At 50.3% G+C, this 14,073-nt stretch overlaps 1 protein-coding gene across 8 annotated transcripts in view; it reads left to right on the top strand.

The window, feature by feature from the left end:
- The window catches only part of RASSF7 (Ras association domain family member 7), a 33,795-nt gene that overhangs the window by 11,594 nt on the left and 8,128 nt on the right, over nucleotides 1-14,073 (top strand). Inside the window, exons 1-2 of one of the 8 annotated variants that reach the window (XM_086895754.1) lie at nucleotides 4,724-4,910; nucleotides 7,758-7,930. The exons of 2 other annotated variants lie outside the window; for them this stretch is intronic. The gene's annotated coding sequence lies outside the window, so the exon portion shown is untranslated. Of the gene's footprint in view, nucleotides 1-4,723; nucleotides 4,911-5,388; nucleotides 5,654-6,015; nucleotides 6,270-7,757; nucleotides 7,931-14,073 lie in introns of those variants that run through there. 5 more of the 8 variants (XM_086895752.1, XM_086895756.1, XM_086895755.1 and 2 more) reach the window with 5 other exon arrangements.

Raw genomic sequence — 14,073 nt, 5'->3', positions numbered from 1 at the left:
ACGAAAGAGACATCTCCGGGCTCAAAGAAGAGAGGTCAAGCCTAGATAAACACCAGCTTGGTCCCCCATCAGAGAATCATTGAGGCATGAAGAAAAACTTTAACAGCTGCAATGCTGCTTTTGAACCTCCTAGTAAAAGGGAGGGTCAGGAGGTCAAAACTTTCAATGCCTCTGGGAAGAAGAGGACTTTTCCCCACAAGCCTTTGAAAAACCGAACTAAATTAGCATGACCACACTGCTAAATGCTTGGGAAACCCGAACGGCTCGGGTCACAGGCTACCCGAGCAGCAGAATGGCAAAGAGCTGTTGCATTCCCATACTCAACAGCCATAATTAATGAGGCTATTTCCTAGGCAAAAAGCAGGTCTTCTGCCCAGCACCTGGACGGGAAACAAAACCTTGTGGGATGTGCCCTGGGCATCTTTTGTTCTCCTGATACTGTTGTCTTTCCCCCTTTCTGTTTCTCTCATCCATTCTGTCTCTCTCACTTCCATCCACCATTGTTTCTGCTGTTCTTTCCTCCCCTGCTCCCAATGTCACACAGCTCAGCTTGCTGTTTTAAGTGGGGAATGGCAATGAAGTTGTAATGATCTAGCCATGCTCTCCCCTGGGGCTGCTGAATGGGAATGTGGGAGCTCCAACTCAACTAAATCACTTTTTTTTTTTTCTCCTATTTTTTATTGCAAAAGGGAGAGGTAAGAGCCCTCCTCATTTTGAATTATTCACTTCCACTTTGAAGGCAGATTTTGTTTGTTCAGACCTTTTGAAAGAGCCATTCGAGCAAAGACCAGGCAATGCAGAATTCTGGAGGATGTAGAGACCTGGAATTTTTGGCTGTGACTCTATCACAAGTTTTATATTCATCTCATACCATGAGTGTGCTGGACACCACTTTTCATGAGACCCTTGTCAGGTCTCCCTTCACAGCTCCCACCACCAGAGGTGTGGAAGGCCAAGAGGCACGTGCAGACCTTGCAGAGGCTGTCAGTACTTTTGGGGAAGGGCTGTGTGCCTACACAGGGCAATCCAAGCACGCCAGACAAGTGTAGCCAAAAAGTTTACTGATTCGGACTGCAATCCTGTGGGCTGCTGGTGAGCATCCCCATTCCCTGCAGCCACAGGAGACAAATGCCCAGCAACTTTTCCAGCCTTGATACAGATGTGGAAGGAATAGTCCCTCGAATAAAGCAGGAGGACAGGAAATACATCACATTTCAGAGGCCAGAAGGCCTGCCCTTGAAGGAGAACAGCTCACCTACCCACCAGACCAAGGTCTCTCCTTCCTGCAAGTCCTAGCCCAAGCAGGGTTGTCGGTGGAAATGAGGGGGTACAGTCTGTAGTACCCTGGCAGTCAGCTGCAGGGCTCTGCAGTGCCAAGCCCTGATTTGGCTTTCCTGTGATGCTGCAGGATCTTTTCTTTCTCATGTCTCTTGTTGTCCTAGAAACAGAGGAAAAAATTCTTCCAGAGAAGCCCTTTTATTACAATTGAGGCAACATCTTCTGTCTCTCACCAAATTAGTGTATATGGTCACAAAATAAAACCCTTGCCAGAAAATACATGGTCAGTTCAAAATCTTCCAAAGAAACCTGGAAAAACTTAATACCCTCCAAACTTTCCAAAAGCTCTAAGAGTACTGAAAGGGTCAATGGGCACTTTGTAACACTGCTGCAAATGTGTGTTGGGCAACGGAAGGCAGTACTCCCATGTATATATATATATATAAATATTTTTATAGATGTAATTAAATTTATATTTATTTATACATACTGTTGAGAGAGAGAGAGAGAGAGAAATCCTCACTTCTAGCTTTGGACTAGAGCTTTTGAGGTAGAGAGTGTCTGCTGGAAGAGAACGTCAACATGCCGTATGGTACTGGCCACTTTTCTCTTCTGGTACCGGGGCTTTCCTGGAAATGCTGGGATTTTGGGGGCAATTGTCTTTATTTGAGAGGGAAGCTCATCTTCTGGGGAAAACGTGTCCTTCTGTGTGCTCAGGCAGGCAAGGGATGCACTGGGTAATTTCTCTGAGGCACATGAAATGTAGCTGTGTCAGGAAAGGATAGTGACTGACAAATTTCCTGAGGCTTGCGGGATCTGGAGGCACATTCTCAAGGAGTCCATGGCAAGAGGTGAAGGAGAGCAAAGCAGGCAGAAGGGTTTGACACCCATGATGCTCTGAAAATATGGCTTCCCACTCTTTCCTTTTAGAAATGGGCCTGAAAAATAAACTTTCCTCTACTTTTCTCTTCCAATCACAGCTCAGAAGATTTTGGGGTTGTGCCAAACCCCAAAACCCAACAGTTCTGCATATTCTGGGGCCTCAAATACCCATTTTCCCCTCATGCCACAAACTGACCATGGACTGTAGCACGGACTAACACTGCTGGGCTTGGGTGGCTGTCCCAGGGAAGATGTGCTCTGCTAAGAGAGGCTACAGCTGGTGACCCGCTGCTCACCCACAGTGCTCACCTTTGTACTCCAGAGGGGGGTTTTGTGCAAACATATTCTTTATCTAAAGAAGCCTCAGAACCAGGACACTTCTTGTGCTCCTGAGCACAGCAGTGAGAAAGCATCATCTTCTTTGGGGAAACTCAGACAGGATTACTATCTCATCTGCTGCTGAGAGACCAAAGGACCGGCTTGGTTATGATTCAGCTGCTCAGGATGCTGAGACAGCATTGCTGCCCTCCCTAAAGCAGCCTGGCTGCTCAGTGTACAGTGAGGACATGACTTCTGAAAAGTCTAAGATACACCCGTAGAAAACCCAGCAATGAACCAGTGGGCACAAACCCAGAAGTTAGCTCAGTCAGTGTTCCTGGTCAGTTCCTGAACATGGCCTCAGCATCACAGGAGCTTTAAGAATAAATCTGAAGGTGGGCTGAGACAGAGCTATGGCTGGAGAAGATGGTCCATGAGCCAGTCTGGAAAAGCTCACTAGTGTGAAACTATACATTGGACATTTTTATCCATCTTAGTTGATGGAAGGTGTGGAGAACTTTTCACTGGGTGAGGAATCAAGCGATCACGCAGGCATGCGAGTCAGAGTTAGTTTATTTCTTTTTCACAGTAGTAGTTTTATAAGTGAAAAGAGATTTCCAATCTTTTACAACCTGCTAAAGGTAGAAAGATTTAAAACTCAAAATATTTTTCTTCTAAGAAAGGCAACTATCCTTCCTAGTGGCAAATGAACATCTGCTCAGCTTGTGTCCGATTGGGATCTCAGAAGAGTATCCAATCTATTAAACAAGATATGTATCTCCTGAGAACAGCCTTTGTTGTTTTCTTTTATAGATCTTTGTTCCTCCTGTACTGTAAGGTCTCCAGGGCATGGCCTGTGTTACAGAGTGCCAGATGTACTATCTGATTTTAGGAGATCATAATTATGAGGAATATGTTAGAACAACAGAAAACTTCATTAAAAAACCCAATTAAAGCTGCCGAGTGACAGCTATGGACTCGTGTGTTGCATCACCTCCTAATTCCAGCAGCTTCCATGTGGAGAAGGGAGTAGTTAAAGGTATCATAAACCTTAGATAAGGATATCATAAGGCCCGCATGAGATGGGGATTTTTCCAACCATAAATTAAAATTAGCACACATTTTGTGGTGGAGCAGCAAACCTGAGATCTGTTTTGGAGCAGTCACCTTGGGATCCAGGATCTGATGGGTGGACTGTCCTTTCTCATGAGTAGTGGAACATTTCACAAGACATTCTGGGTAAAGACATATAAAGGTAACTGTGCATCTGGCACTGGGGTTGCGCCAGCACAGGCCTTGCTGGAGCACCTTCACCAGGAGAGACCTTGAGGATGGGATGCTGATGCCATCACAGCCATCCCCGTTGCTCGGAGGCCATATAGGAAGGACACTGGCATGCAGGGTGCAGGGAGATTTCAGGTGGGGTTTTTGAGAGTTAGGATGGGAAAAGCTGACAGAGGGAGGAGGTGAGAAGTTTCCAAAGCCTCCAGCATGGCAGCAGACACCTGCTTCTTCCAAAACCGGCTGAACCTGTCTCCCTGCCATCGTCTCTCTGCGGTTTTAGGGCGTTCTGAGCCCCCGGCTGGCCGAAGGGCACGGGGCTCGAGGGCTGCACCCTCACCGTGAGCCTGGCCAAGCTCTATGGAAAGGGGTTGTTTTCTCTGTTCTACTCAGGTCCCTGCTGTTGGACAGGCTGAGCATTTCCAGGAGGGAATGAGCCTGCCCATACAAGCTCAGAGTCAGGGCTAGGGAAGTACAAGGTGGTTCTGCTTGGTTTGCTTTCAGGAAAAGAGATTTTAAGTCTTCTTTTAAAAAACATGATAATGTTTTCAGATTTTTGTTAAGATAATTTAGTAACTTTTTAAAATGAAAGGAGAATTCAATACTTTTTGAAAGTTTTTTTAAAGGGTTTTATTTTTATTGGAGAGCTTAGGACTTTAGGGAGAAAATGTAGAATTTATGAGTTCTTAAAAAAACAATCAAAAAGGAGAATTTAATACTTTATTTTAAAATGAGAATTTTAATTTATTGGTTTTTTTAGAGAAGTTTTATGACATTTTTAAAAGAGAAGAATTTAAGATTGTCGGGGGACGTTTTAAAATAATAATTTAAGACTTTTTTTTTATGGAGAATTTTTGATTTTTTTTATTTTTAAACAGGCGAGGTGATGCGGGGGGAGCTTCGTGCGCGGGGCGGGGCTCACCTGGCGGGGCGGGCTCACCTGGCGGGGCGGGGCCGGCGGGGCGGGGCGCGGAGGGCGGGGCTGAGGTCGGCGCGGCTCCGCGCTGCGGAGGGGAGCGGAGCGGAGCGGCCGCTGCCGCCGCCCAGGAGAGGAGCCGGAGCCGGAGCCGGAGCCGTGAGCCCCGTGAGCGCCGTGAGCGCCGTGAGCGCCGTGAGCCGCAGCCGCGCTGCCGTGGCCGTGCCGGCGGCAGGTGAGTGCGCACGGGCGCGGTGCTGCCGGGCCGGGCTGCCGGGCTGTGGCTGCCGCTGCTTTGCAGCGCCGGGCGCGGCCCTGCCGTGCCGCAGCCGGGCCGGTACCGCCGGGAGCGGCCCCAAGCAGGGGGGCTGCGGCTGAGGCGGGGCCGCTGGCCCCGGGTGTCCGCGGAGAGAGCTGTTCCTGGGGCAGCCGGCGCCTCGCCCGCCGGGCAGGGCCCACCGGGGCGGGGGACAGCCCCACGGGGCTGCAAAGTGGGGCAGGGGCGGCGAGCCTTGGGGCAGGGCGCCGCAGTAACCCCGGGTCCCGTGAGGAGAGCCCGGGCTGGGGTCGCCGGGAGCGGCGTTCGGCACTGGCGAGACCCCGAGCCCCGCCGCCACCTGTGCCGCCCCGGTGGCGTCCCGGTCGGTGGAGCAGCGGGTGGCTTCGCCTCCCCCCTGCCCGAGGCACTCCCAGCAGCTGCGGGCAGCAGCGCGGGCCCTGCCGGCGGCAGCAGCAGCAGCGCGGCCCCAGCGGAGCGGCAAACGCTGTCCAGAGCCCCCGGAGGAGGAGCCCAGGCGGCGTGGGGGTCTCAGCCGCCCGTGCCGGGAGCCTCCTCCCCTCGCACCCGTGGGGCAAAACCGCCCGTCCTTTCTGCCTTCAGCGACGTCTCCGTCTCCCCGAGGAGAAGGGTTAAATTCCTCGATAAGAGCCAGGCTCCAGCCGCATACTTCTGATGCCTTCCGTGAACTCTGCCGGCAGGTTGGCAGGTTGTTTCGTAACTCCACTTGTGGCCTGCTGCGAGGAGGAGGAGCGGGGGGACGGGACACCAAACTCCTCGCCTGTTTTGGTTTTTTTTTTTCCCTGCCCTGCAACAGCACTTTGTAATTGCAGGTTAAAAACCCAAACGTGGGCTCGAGGGTATTGTGCAGAAGAAGGGGTCACGGCCGTGCACCTCTCGCTCCGAGCGGCTGCCTCAGGCACAGCCCATGGCATTCCCCTTGGGCTGGCTGATTTCAGGAGAAATTAGGCGGAAAGGAGTGAGGAGCGATGGTCGGAAGAGGCGAGACGGGCGCGTTGGCCGCTCCTCGCCGTGATCCAGGGCAGCTCCCCGGGATGCCGGTGCCCGGGCCCGTGCTCTGCCGGGACTTGCCAGGCGGGCCCCGGCAGCGTGTGGGAGCACGAACGCCAGGGCTCCGCTGTCAAATGGTGGAGCCCTGGCGCCTGCCGGAGCGGGGCAGCGGAGCTGCACACACACACCTGTCGGCTCACCTCGAGGGGCAGCTCTGTGGGGAGCTGCACTCCTCCTGAGGCAGGAATTGCAGCTCTTCTTACGGAGAAGAGAGCAAACCGTGAGCACATGCTGTATCTGCAGTGGGTAGGAGTGGGAAGCGTTTTCCGAACGCTGCTTGTTTTTCCTTATCAGGCAGTGCCGGTGGTGCCTTCTCAGGAAGGGGCTGTGGGGAAGGGGGGGATGTTCTTTACCTTCTGTTGGTGCCGTTGGAATGCCAGGAATCCTCCTACATCCCGGTTATCTGCTGGGGGAGCCTGAGCTCGGCGCCTGGACTCCCTCTCGCCATAGCTCTGCTGGCTTCCCCATGCCCTCCTGAAAGAAATGGCATGGAAATCCAGAAGCTGCCACAAGTGCACACGTCTTCCTGAAGCCTTTCTTCCACCATGCTGTACAAAGCTGGGAGGCCAGGGATTGCTGCTTGCAGCACCTGTGGATGCCCAGCACTCACAGCGCTGCAGTTCCCAGGATCCTGCACCCTTTCCTAGCCAAGGGCATGCCAGTTGCTCTAAAATATAAAACTCTTTGCAAATGAGTGTGAGAGGGATATGGAAATTAGTTTTACCCAGGTCTTAAAGAGGCAGACCCGTGCAATTATCTGGCAATGTGTGTGTTGTCCAGCTCCATAGTGGAGATGTATCCTGTGGCTGCCCTCACTGTTGCCATGAGCTGCAGGGAAATATTGCTGGAGTGCATCTGTGAGGACCACACTGGTTCATCCCTTCCATGTTTTTCAGTATCGCTCAGTCCTGTCTTGTTCATGTCATCTTCTATAGGAAAAACCTCTAGTGGTGGCTCAGAATTGACCTACGCCCATGTTCTGTTGTTTCTCCATGTGCTGGGGAGGGAATGCTTTGGGATTCCAGACAAAGAGTTAATCCTTCCTGGCTGGGAGGCAGTGATGTGTGTGCCAAGGCTTCAGAGCAGAGTATTTTCTGGTGTCATGCAAGGTTGGGTGCTGTGGTGAGCTAGGGAGAAATCCAGGTGCTGTTTGACAATGGGTTGCTCTGTGCCCAAGCTTAAATAAATGCATGAGGGACACTTTAAAGTGTCAGCTCTACGTGTATATATTATTTTCAAGAGCATCTTTTTAAAGGATGTTCTTCCATCTGTCCCAACTTGTCTACACCCTTTGTATATAAACCTGTGTATTCAAATTAAAGATTAAGTGTGGCTCCACTGAAGTTTTTTATCAAAATCCTGTTGTTGTAAAGGATTGCTAACATTTTTATGTCCTTCCATTTTTTTAGGTGCCAAGTTTAGGAGCTCCTAAAAGCAGCTGATTATCTGGCTTTTTGTGGGCTGGAGTCAGCACTTTCTTGAGGGTTTGGGGTGCTTCCAGCTGCCCCAGGCTAGTCATCTAGAATAACTTGTTGCTTGAAAAAGAAAAGGGGAGGGCACGGGGGGAAATAACCTGAAACACTTCTTAACCAAACACATAGGTGGAAACTTCAGGACAACTGAGCCATGAAGGTTTCTTCTGCTGATAATTCCTAACCCTGCTACAGCACACAGAACCTGCTGGAGCTCTTTATCTCTGGGGCCTCATGCTTAACCCTTCCTGTGTCCCCTCAGGTGCCTCCTGCATGCCATTGAAATGTCACAGTGATCTCAACAGCCCTCTGAGGTTCAGAGCTTCCTATAGGTGTCCTCCGTGGTGCTAGACATAGCATTGTGCTCCTGAGCACAGCGGGGACTTTGGAGGCACCTAGAGCATCCTGCAGGAGCTGTGTTGGCAGAGAAGCCCGGTGAGTGGCAGCCTCTCCTTTGCTCCCTGTTATTCCTGCCAGCCTGGGTAAACCATTGGCACCCAGATGGTGTTGTGAAGCTGTCTGACAGGGAGAGCGCTTGTGGGGTTCTTGCTGGTTTAATGATTCCTGCTGTGAACACTGCTTTCCCCAGGAAATGTGAGTGTGCAGCAGGGAGCTGGTCTCTGCCTCTGGACGCTTGCCTGAGGCAGCTGGTGGTGTGCAGCAGGTTGGATAAACACCATAGGCATCTCTAGATAAGAATAAAGATGGGTTGCGTTGTTTTTTTTGGAAGCTCTGTGGTTGCTGTTTTCACTTGCCGATTGTTATTTTCTTTTCCAAGTTCAGGCAATGCTTGGAGGTGTCAGCACTCCTTTCTGTGAAGAGCCAGACATACTTGGGAATGCTGGGTGGACCTCTCTGCATGTTGTGATTGGTGCTGGCTGGTTCCTACAACACACACACTCTTCTCTGAGGAACAGCTTAATTGTCAGAAAGCAGCTCATGGTCTCCCTGGGCTCTTGACCAGTATGCCCAGGTCTTTGCTTGATGGTTTGTGACTGTAGAAACTTCGCCTGTTTCCCAGGCTTGCTCTGAAGTCATCTCTCCTTCCTCTTCTCCCTGCCCTGATTCCTCTGGGACAGGACTTTCTCAGGGCAGCTTGTTGAGTTCTTGGGGTCCCATCCCAAAGGAGTGGCTCTGCAGGGCTTTCCCAGGGCTAACCCAGCCTGGGCACAAGGTTGTACCACACTGTACATGATCCAAGGTATTCCAGCTTGTCCACCATCAGTGGGGAAAAAAGCTGTGTCTGCATAGGTGTTTGTCCATAAAGGATTCCTGAAGTTTGAATGTTTTTGTTGGTCTTTTAAAGATCTTTTCTATTGCTCTTTCTAGTCCTTTAAAAATCTTACAAACTCAGCATCGTATGTTGGAAAAGGACATTTGCTCTCCTACTCTGGAAGTGTCATTGGGACCAGGACTGGAGGTGCTAGAAACATGGCTTTGAGTCTCTGAGATGATGCATGCTGAGGACCAACTGTCCCCCAAAACTCCTTCTCAAGTATTTTTTGGAGTGCCTCAATGCAGTTTGAGGATTGCCTAGGCTGAGACATTGGATTTGGTATTGTCCTCATTGAATTAATTTGGCTTTTGAATGACCTGCTGGGAGTATAAAGAGGTTGGGCTAGGAAGTTCAGAAGTACCTATTTCCCCCAAAGCAACCCTATGTGAGCATTAGCTGCATGAGGATTAAGCACCTAAATGCTTCAGAAGGAACAGTGTGTTTTTATTGAGCCTCCCACTCTCCACAGGCAGGAGTGCTGGCCAGTCCCCAGCACACGTTCTTGTCCCATTTTGGTCCTTCAGGTATCATGAAATGCTGGACCTATGTATGGGACAGGAGATGGAGCCCTTTCCTGGCATTAAAACTCCTTCAGCCAAAAGTCCAGCAAGGCCGTTTGGGGCATTAGAGTTGGTGATGCAGCCATGATTTCCATCACCTGTAGGACTGTAATTTGTACCCCAGGATGTATGTCCCAGATGCACTTGCCTCTCCAGAGATATGATGTGATTTTACTGCTTTAAAGAGCTTATTGTCTCTGAGTGGGTTCAGGCAGTGATAGCACCTCCACCTAATTAGTCATGTGCTAGGTAGTGTGAAAACAGAGACTTCTGAAATACCCAAGGGTCTTATCAAAGGTTTCAGCCAGGATTCATTCTGAGTCTCTTGTTTATTTGTCTTTGTGTCTGAGCATGTGGGAGAAAGGAGTCTATTCAGCTCTCTGCAAAGGGTCATTAAAATCCTTTTTAATCCTACAAAGTTATAAATGAATATCCATGACAGCATGCACCTGCATGTTCATCTGTGCATCCTCTTCTCTGAACACCTAGCAGTGTATCCTTGACACGTGGCTGCTTTCTGAAGCAGATTAGGAAACTGCAAGTTATTCTGGAAATTGTGAATAAAATCTGGAATGTTTTTCCCTGATTGTCCATTTGCTAATTTCTTAATTACCCTCTCCTATAGGAAGACAACTGTAATGGAAAGAGGATTGCTGATGGCTGACACCAGCACTTCTAAAGGAGGCTGGAAGGCAGGTTGGAGGGAGAATGTTTGTAGGTCATTTTGCTTCTTTATGTCCCTGGTCCTACTTGCAGGACAGCTGCAGAGCCTGAATTTTCCTGTAATCCTATGGGGATGAAATTTTTGATTAATTTGACAGGAGATAGGGAGAGTGTCTCTGATTGCATTATAGGTGGTCAAGGCTTATCCTCTGGGCTGGAGTGGGCAAACATCTCAAGGAAGCTGCTTTGAGTGTCCTTTCTGGCTCTTCTGGAGGCATTGGGAGAGAGACCTCATTGGTTGGGTTTTCCCCATTTTGGTCTCACCCTTGAAGGTGGGGGGCAATGGACGTTCTCTTCTTTGGCTGGGGAGGAGTATTTCCAAGGCTTGAGCGGGCTCTTGCCTCTCAAGATTCCACCTGTGTTCCATGTGGTGAGAAATACGAGCTGTGTTCTGACTTGGGGAACGGGCTGTGTGTAGTAACAGGGGAATGTTCCCAAATTGCATCGTGCTTTCACTGATGACTGACTGCTGTGGAAGATGAACACAGCAGAGATTCTGGACCTGCTGGCATATGAGTGCCATGGTTGTGTTTGTGTGGATGCTTTGGCAAATACCCCTCAGAGCTTGCCTTTTAGGAGCTGGATTGTGAGTCATCCCCTAAAGATGATGAACCCAATCTAGATCAGCCGAGAGCCCCAAGATACCTAGACCTAATCTTGCCCTTGTACTGGGGGCAAAGCTAGGTCCATCCTGGGCATGGCATGAGGGTGCACTCAACTGCACAAGAAAAAAAAGAGCATGGTGTGCAAAAAAGCCTTTCCTCTTTCCCCTCTAATCTACACACTGTTGATAATTTTGCCTCTCCCCCTGGGAAGAAACTACTGATTTACTTCCAGCTGCTTTCATGAAGTCACTCTTCACATGTGGGACTGGGGGTGATGGTAATGGTTACAGGAATAGCAGGTGCTGCTAATGGTTCCCTTGCAAAGCTTCGTGTTTAGGGCAGACTTTCCTAGCCAGCCCTGCCAGCTCTCCCCGCCATGGACAGTAGCCATCAGTGCTGCAAGGGAGAAACACGATGCGTGAAGGTGAGAAAGATGATCCTTCCGCTTCCAGGCTGAAACGCTGTAATCTGAGTGTGTGCAGTAGGTGGAGGGGTGTTTTTGCTGATTTTAATTTATAATGAGCTTTTGGTTGGTGGCTCATCTGTGGGGTGGACTGACTAGTAATCATCCCTAAAATGTCACTGGCTGTGATTCTTGATGTTTTCATATGACTCTCAGTGCTGACCTGCCATGGCCACAAATCTTAATCTTGTTTAAGAGTGAGAAAAGGTTCCCAGCTTCTTCACAGTGCTGTTTCTGTTTCTTCTGTTTCTGTGTGGGTCTGATGCTGTAGCAGACTCAAAAGCTTGGATTAAAAACCAGAAATCCTGGGAGGTGGAGGTGGCATGGAGTGAGTGTCTTTGACACCAGTCATGATGTGAGCCTCCCTCCCCTAAATCCCTGCCAAAGGCCATCACCCTGAGGACCGTCCCCATTCTGCGTCGCAGCCCTGGGCAGGATTTGTCCCTGACTCTTCCTGCCCTGCTCAACCTTGGCCAGCCTCCCCAGGCATGTTAGCATGGGTCTGTAATTTTTGGGAGGAAGTGGAGCAGAAAATCTCTAAGCCTCTATTTTTCTCTTAATGGGGGGTTGCTGGTGTGATGCTTATGGCTTTCCAGAAATCTGTCTCTTTGGGCAGTTCCTAAAAGACTGCAGGATCCTTGTGTGGGACATGTGCCCCCTTGGATTGCTGGAGGATATTGGTGGTGGTCTGCGATTTCTTGCTCAAGTCATGCTTTAGCTCTCGAGCATGCAAATGCCACAAGACATACTTTTCCTTTGATCTCCTTTAGTGCAAAAAGCCCTTGAAACATGGATGTAACTTTTGCTGATGCCAAGTGTGCATTATGCACTGTAGGATGCCCCCAGCAGAAGCTGCTTGCTATTGAAAGGCAGCAGACCCTTGGGGGTGTTTGGGTTTGGGTCCATCCATACATCTCTGGTAAAAGTGCACCTTTGGGTTAAATTACTGATTTTGGTAATTTGCCAGTTTTTAGGGCTTTCTGTCAGGCTCAACATGTCAGAGTAGGGAGCTGGGTGGGGGGTGATGGGTGAGCTGAGGATATGATGCTATTATGGCGTCCCCTAAATAAGCTGCTTGGGTGTGAATTAGAGCCCCATGCCTGCTGCTTCCTTGCTCCTGGGTGCTTGTGGCTGCCTTGCGCAAGAGCTGGTGGCTTCCTTTGGCCTCGGGGTTGAGAAGTACTTGAACACCCTCCCTGTGACGGTGGAAGGATGAAGAGCTGCCTCTCTGGGCTGTGACCACTCTGGTAGGACTTGTTTGTCACCCCTTGAGCTTGTTTAAGTGTCAGCTCTGTGCTGGGTTGAAGTAACCCATTTGCTGCTCGAGTTTGGAGCTCTGTGCAAGCTTCCCAGACCCTGATGGCCCCTGCTCTGAGGGACAGGACACTGCTGTATTTGGTAGGTGACCCTCTTGGCTGCCTTGCAACAGGCCAGGGGATGTGTCCCTTCAGGATCCTGGGGCCAGCATCCACAGGACAAGCTGGAGTGGTGGAACATTCATGCACCAAGTGGCTGGGGCTTTGCCTTGTGCTCCCAGCTGCGGTGGCAGTGACTGTGAGTGGTTGCCAGACTCTGCTGCACGATCAGCTTGTTCAGAGATGGGGATGGTCATCTCTGCCCAGCAAGGGAACTGCCAGTCTGGACTGTGACATGGCATCAAACCTTGCCATAGCTGATCTGTGCTCAGCATTGGACCTTGACCATGGCATTCCTTCTGTCCTGGGATGGACATGGCATGGAAAGCCCAGCAGAACTGCTCAGTCCATTTAACAGCTCAGCCAAGGGCAGGTGATGTGGCTCCAAAAGAGGGTCCCCAGGCAGGAAGACACAGTTCATGGTCTGGAGGGAAACCTGGTCCATGTCCCATCCCCTTCAAGCTGCAGGTGTTGTCAGGAGGCTTCAGTTATTTATGGATTTTGTCTGTGTTGTCACCAGAGTAACCGGGAGGCTTCTTCCCCACCAGAGGTTTCAGCAGGTGGGCAAATACCATCTCTCCCCTTTGGTGCAGGAGCTGGGCCTGGTGCTCAGAGCAAGGAGAGACTTGAGGAAGTATTAAATAGCTGGTGGAGGTGTCACGGCAGCAGTTGATCCAGGGCAGCGAGTCACAGCCAGCCTGCCAGTGCCCCAGCACGGAGGATGGCAGCACAAGGCCACCCCTCCCCTCCCCACTTGCTGCTTACTTGTCTTGGGTTGGGGTTTTTTATTGGTGTGTCTGTGCACAGCTGGGATGAGCATCCCCCTGGCTCTGGGTGAGAAGGAGCCAGAGGGTCAGGTTGAAAGTAAAAATAAAACAACTGTGAGAGTACCCCAGCATTTTCTTGGACTGCATCCAAAGGGATGCAAAGCTGCTGGTCCCTATGGACACCTTGGTGCTTCATGGATGGCAGGCTCATCACAGCCTGCTCTCAAGTACTAATGCAGTTTATTAATTGTGAGTCGTTATGACCCTACCCTCAGCCCAAACCCTGACACGAAAGGCTGGTCTTCTGGATTCCTTTCACTTTTAATTAGGCTTTCTTGGAAGCCTTCCCTGTGGTGCTGCTCTCCTGCCACCTGGCCCCGTAGCCAGCTCCCTACCAGGGGGTAGATATAGTGAGGGAGGCGAGTGAACCTGCAAAAATGGGTGAAACAGTGCTGGCAGGTTGCCCATCTCAAAACCTTTATGTTGGTCCCAGATGGTCCTTTTTAGGAGCTGTGGTAGAGATGTTTGGGGTGCTTTGGTATTTGGGTTGCAGCAGTTCTTGCTATTGGGTGAAAAATGTGTAGTTTTTTTTCTGAAACAGATCTTTATTTTTTTATTTTTCTAATTATTATTCCTGTGTGTGGCAAAAAATAATAGACTGCTGCAAAGGGCTTGCAGTCCTTGGCTGGAAGGTGCTGTCTCAGCTTCTGAGAGACCCCATAGGGGACACAGCAGGTGGTCCTACAAATCAGGAGTGGTCCTCACTTCT

The sequence above is a fragment of the Cyanistes caeruleus genome, chromosome 6, assembly GCF_971803275.1.
Source record: "Cyanistes caeruleus chromosome 6, bCyaCae1.hap1.1, whole genome shotgun sequence".
Taxonomy (NCBI): domain Eukaryota; kingdom Metazoa; phylum Chordata; class Aves; order Passeriformes; family Paridae; genus Cyanistes; species Cyanistes caeruleus.
Note: the sequence above shows the minus strand (reverse complement) of the source record. Positions and strands in the feature narration are given on the sequence as shown.